Source organism: Sturnira hondurensis, unplaced genomic scaffold, assembly GCF_014824575.4.
Source record: "Sturnira hondurensis isolate 20B ecotype Veracruz unplaced genomic scaffold, ASM1482457v3 Scaffold0009223, whole genome shotgun sequence".
Classification (NCBI taxonomy): Eukaryota; Metazoa; Chordata; class Mammalia; order Chiroptera; family Phyllostomidae; genus Sturnira; species Sturnira hondurensis.
Genome location: NW_028081854.1, coordinates 1,518,546 through 1,524,545, shown reverse-complemented (window position 1 = coordinate 1,524,545; position 6,000 = coordinate 1,518,546).

Sequence of the window (6,000 nt, the reverse complement as noted above, 5' to 3'; positions counted from 1 at the left end):
AACTTCCCTTTGATAATCTTGATTCTCCAGACTATGTCTAACAAAGAATGTTGAACATCAGATTATGAGAATCTCATGTTTTACGTGATCTGAAAGCCAGAGATGGAGCCCATGCATAGCTATCAGGCCACTAAAAAAATCTCTGAAACTTTCACAATTAAAAAGCTCAACATAGTTCATCATATAAATAACTTCAGATGCGATGAATTTGATTTATAGTATTAATTTTCCTAGCTAGACCATAGCAGGGAAGTAGAAAAGATTTGAAACTTTAAAAAATTTTAATATGGAACATATGTTGGAGAGATACCAGACCTGTTATGATATTCAAACTTTGTGAACTCACATTTTCTTTAAAAGTTTCTCATAGTTCTAATACAGATTTTTTTCCTATGAGTGCAGTGTTCTTTTCCACTACCCTGCAGTGGTGTGATAGCTTGTTGCTTCCAAATTTGATGTTTTATAAACCCTTTTTTAAAATATACACAGCCAATATTTTCTTAGTAAAGTATCATTGTATTTATCTGTTCTCTATCTAACCATGTATTCTGGTTATCTATGCTATTTTGCTATGGGTTTCTCTTCTTAGAACAGGGGTGTCAAACTTATTTTCACCTGGGATCACATCAGCTTTGTGGCTGCCTTCAAAGGGCCAAATGTAATTTTAGGACTGTAGGAATGTAAGTACTCCTTAACAATTAAGTAAGAGCTCAGCGCTGCCACCAGATAGAAACACGGAGCCAGGTCAGATAAAACAAAGTGAAGGTCTGGATTCAGCCCAGAGGCCTTGTGTTTGCCACCCATGTCTTAGAATAATAACACAACTATGATACTTTTCCTTATGTAATAGTCAAGTTTTGCTAGAGAATCATCACCAAATGTTCTTTAAATCAGTTATTCTTTTTTTTAAGATTTTATTTATTTATCTTTAGAGGGGAAGGGAAGGAGAAAGGGAGAGAAATATCAATGTATGGTTGCCTCTCATGCGTTCCCTGCTGGGAACTGGCCTGCAACCCAGGCGTGTGCCCTGACTAGAATCGAACCTCAATCCTTTGGTTCACAGGCTTGTGCTCAATCCACTGAGCTACACCAGCCAGGGACAAATAAGTTATTTTTAATGTTCTTCCAGGACATTGCAGAACCTTATTGCATGATGGTTACATGCAATAAGAATGTATCCTTGTTTTGTTGACAATAACAAAAACTTTATTGTTTTCTGGGATCTTTTTATGCTTGACCTCATTTTTGTATACTTAGCTAATCTGTATATAATAGAAATGTACATTTCTAACTGAATTGGAAGCAAGAAGAAGATATAAAAAGAAAATTGTAAAATGATATCAAGACAGGTTTTAAGCTAAGTGAATACTATTGATATGTTGCAGATATAAACTTGGAAAGAGATTGTTTGATTTTTATTACTCTCCTTTGATGAAGATTAGTATAGGTTATTAATATTTATTATGTCATAACTTTATATATATATGAGTTTTTCCATTACCTTGGACAAGTTCCTAGATTATAAATTATCCCTGTGAATTGACTCCGCACTCTCAAATATGATTTTCATAAGCCAAGTCCTTTAAAAATACAACATTTATATATTTCTTAGACTACATGTCAATCAGTGTCATGCAAACAAACTACTTTTACTACTTTTTTGGAGCATGGTGTTCAGTGGAAAAATTTTAATGTATCTGTGCTACATCTACATTAACACAATGGTGCATATTGAAACTGCTTTTATTTGCCACATTTCTCAAATGAAAGCACCAGCTGAATTTTATGTTAGTTAAATTGTGAACTTTGCACACAATCTTGCCTATGTGGATGTGATTCTTTGCTATTATCAAGGCAGAAGTCTTTAGTCGTTACTCTGCATCTTAGACTAAAAGTTGCTACAGATATAAGAAGCCTATCATGTAGCCATGTGTACTCCATAAAATTTTTCCAAAGTGTGCAGCAAATTCTTGACAGAATCAATAGGTCTTTCAAGAAATTAAAGTAAAATTTCCCCTGGCATTTTTGAGGTAGGCTGTAGAGAAGACTATGGCCTACCTCTGCTCTCGAAGGCACTGGAAGTGAATTTGTCAATGGTTCTTAAGCTGTTATGGAACAATTTTCCAATTGTTTGCATCTCTTGCTGCAACTTTGTATTTCATACACTAGGAAAATATAAACTGCACCATTTGAACAAACAATGTCTATAATTAGGTATTTGGGGGTAAATATGACCTCCATTAGTTAGAGTTCAGTTAAATCTTCAAGGAGGTTTACTATTAAGCAGAAAAATGGGCTGCAAATAACTTCCCACATGAAATATATTTAAGGGGCTTAGAAAAAAAACATGTTACAAATATCCTTATATCTTTACATACATTGAGTATACTAGAATCCTTGCTGTGATGCTTATAAACTCCTTGTATCACTCACAATCAATATCTTTTCTTTCTTTCTTTTTTGAGATTTTTATTTATTTATCTTCAGAGGGGAAGGGAAGGAGAGAGGGAAAGAAACATCAGTGTATAGTTGCCTCTTGTGTATCCCCTGCTGCGAACTGGCCTGCAACCTAAGCATGTGCCCTGACTGGGAATCGAACCATGATCCTTTGGTTCACAGGCCTGCATTCAATCCACTGAGCTACACCAGCCAGGACTCAGTATCTTTTCTTTAGTTGTTCTGATTAACTGAGTGACATTCATATTGACAAAACTCCCTTGGAGTATCCTGAGCTCATATGTGCCTAGCCAGGTAATGACATGATTCTGAGCAGATTTGAAACTTTACCTCAACAAATTTATTTCTGTTTTCAACATATATTCAAAGCAATATTTGGCATTGTAATGTGATTTTTCGAAGATCTAAGGTAAGTTCATCATGCTAAGCTAAAATGTTTCTGGCAGATTTCTGCTCTGTAACAATCAAACTGCGTGTTCTATAACACATGACAACTACAGTGCTTCTTTTAATTGTAAAACTTATAAATGCAATTTATAAGTAAAGCAAATGTACTTTACTAATGCAAAGTCAGAATATAATTATGCAATGTATTATCCTACTATATATTTTCATTAAGAAAAACTTTTGGAAGACCATATCTCAATTCCAAATAATGGGAATTTTTTAGTGCATACATCAATAGAAAAGAATGTAACTTTTTCACCACAAAGATGTGCACATTTTGATACCTTTCAAAATCATATATTTTTTGAAATTTAAGAAAGCATAAATTTAAAATATTTTCCCTTAAATATTAACTTTGCTCCCTCTGCAAAGAATCATTTGTCCTAGGCAAATACTCTTTTCTTAAATTGAGGTGTAATTAACAAGGCACTTTTATATTTGCTTCAAGTATACAAAATAGTGATTGAACCTCTATATACATTAAGAAATGATCACCACAATAAATCTACTTTCCATCTGTCACCATGCAAGTTAATACAGGACTATTGTCCATATTCCCTGTGCCTATGCATTAGATTGTAATGACTTCTTTATCCTGTAACTGGAAGTTTGTAACTCTTGATACTACTTCACCTGTTTTGTCCAACTCCAACACCACCTTCCTTCCCCAGCAACCATCAGTTTGTTCTATATTTATCAGTCTGGTTTTGTTTGTTCAGGGTTTATTGTTTGTTTCTTAGATTCCACATATTAGTGAAATCATATAGTACTTCTCTTGAACACTCTTCTTTAAAGAAGAAATGATTAAAATAACAATATTGAACATTGAGATATTTGTAAAAGATGTATGTTTGGGAATAACCTCTGCCTAATTATTTGTACCACCTATATACTTCAGTACAATTTATCATATTATAGGTCAAAGAACATTTACAAAGTGTTTTAACTGAAAACAAAAACATTCACAGAATCAGTATATACAACATTTAAAAAACTGGCCAATTTAAGTTTTCATACTATGATTTGGATTTCCTTTGCCTTGTCCTCCCTACTGTCAAAAATTAATGAATAGTTTCATGAACAGATAAAAGCCTTCAGCTTGTATTTTATAATACAGTCACCAGATGCAGATAAGACTTCTGTATGGTCAGCTGCACTGTACCAGCCTAAGCCACTGGGGACAAAAAGGACCCATGTAGCTTCCTTTTGCTCAGGTGACTCCCCTTCTCCCTTATTATACTTAGTAAGAACCTATAATTTGAAAGACCTTCTTGAAATTTTATCAGTACTTGCGCTGTGGATTTAAATATTTACACTTTAGCATAATTAAATTTTAAGAAAACAGAATTTAATTTTATGATACTTTTGTTATTCTTTTCGTGCAAAATAAAAGAATTAAAGCAGGATTGAGTCATTTTACTAAAAGCAGAGAAACACGATGTGTGATGCATGAGACTTAAAACAAATCAGGCAACCTCTTGGAACTGGCAACTACCATCCCACACTAACACAAAACTGAGAACATGATCAATTGAAAATTTGAATCAGGTTGCACAAAAAGACAAAGGCTGACAAGAATATAACTTTGGAAGATTTACTCAACTGTTTTAGAGCTGCTAGAGGCCAACCAGAAAGATTTGGGTCATTCGTTACTTAACACTTACGACTAGACTGGATTTGCTCATTTAGCCAGAGAGAATAATTCATTTAGTCAATCAGTTAGTATTCAGTAACTGGTTAGTGATCTTTCAATTTTCTTAAAATTGATCGAACTTTGTGTTTATAGGGCAGTGGATATTTCTCTTCTCTTTCAGTTCTTATGCTAATAATTATTAACCAGTGTATTGTAGTAATACATATCCAATTTTACACATTAAGTTATTCATGCTATCTATATGCATATATATTAATTAATTTGTTTATTCATTTATTAATTCAATGATGATGTAAATGAACAACCTTTCATATGGCAGATACAATGGAGATCCTTTGTCTTTGTCTTCTAGCTTCTGTCTTCCTTTCAGTTATTTCCCCCACTCCCTGGTTTACATATATTAATGTACATCACTAGCATACAGGAGAACTGGAAAATTTTACTCTACATTTGTCTCACTAGTTCACCCACCTGAACACCATATATACTACCATTACTACCATGTAAACCCTAAATAGAATTCTGATGAAATTTCCTAATATTAGTGAAACTGTTTCTAAGTTTCTTCAGATTCATTATCTCACTTAATAAAACCATGACATCTGTGGCCTGAAACATAAATATACTTTAAAACTTTTACATAACATTCATACCTTTAATTTTGTATACAAACATTAGGAACATTTAACATCTCTTAGGTCACTTTTTAGCTTTCTTCTAGAAATGTGTTTAATTTACTTCTGCACAGTCAGTGCCTTAGTTTAGGACCTCACTGTTTTTCTAATAGGAATGGAGGGATTGAGCAAAAAGGAGAAAAGACTTGGATGTAGACAACAGAGTGGTGATTGCAGAATGGAATGGGGTATAAGGAATATAAATGGCAATGAAAATGAATAAATAAATAAATAATGAATAAATAAAACCTTAAAATTAGTTTAATTCATTCATTTTTCTCCACTTTTTAAAATTGAATTTGTCCATGTGTTCTTTATAGTAGTTTCTAAAACTCCCAACTCCCCTCTGTCCCCTCTGACCAGTTCCCCACTGCCCCTTCTCCCCTCCCCTCTGGCTATTGTTAGATTGTTCTTAATTCAATGTCTCTGGTTATATTTTATTTGATTTTTTTGTTGTTGATTATGTATATATGGTAAATTACCATATATAAAATGGCAGAACACTATATGAGATTTATGAAAATAAACACATGAACAACTGGTCTATAAAATAGAACTGGGAGAAAGCCCTGCAAAATACATCAAATTTAAGTCTGAAAATGAAAATTATTTATTTTTTGGAAATTAAAAATATCCCTTGATGAAATGATTTTCAGTAGATGGATTTTCCATAGTCTACATAACTAATAGTTTATGTTGTAATAATAAACAAATCTTGACATAAAAAATTGAATTTATTGCAGTGACATTGGTTAATAAAATTACATA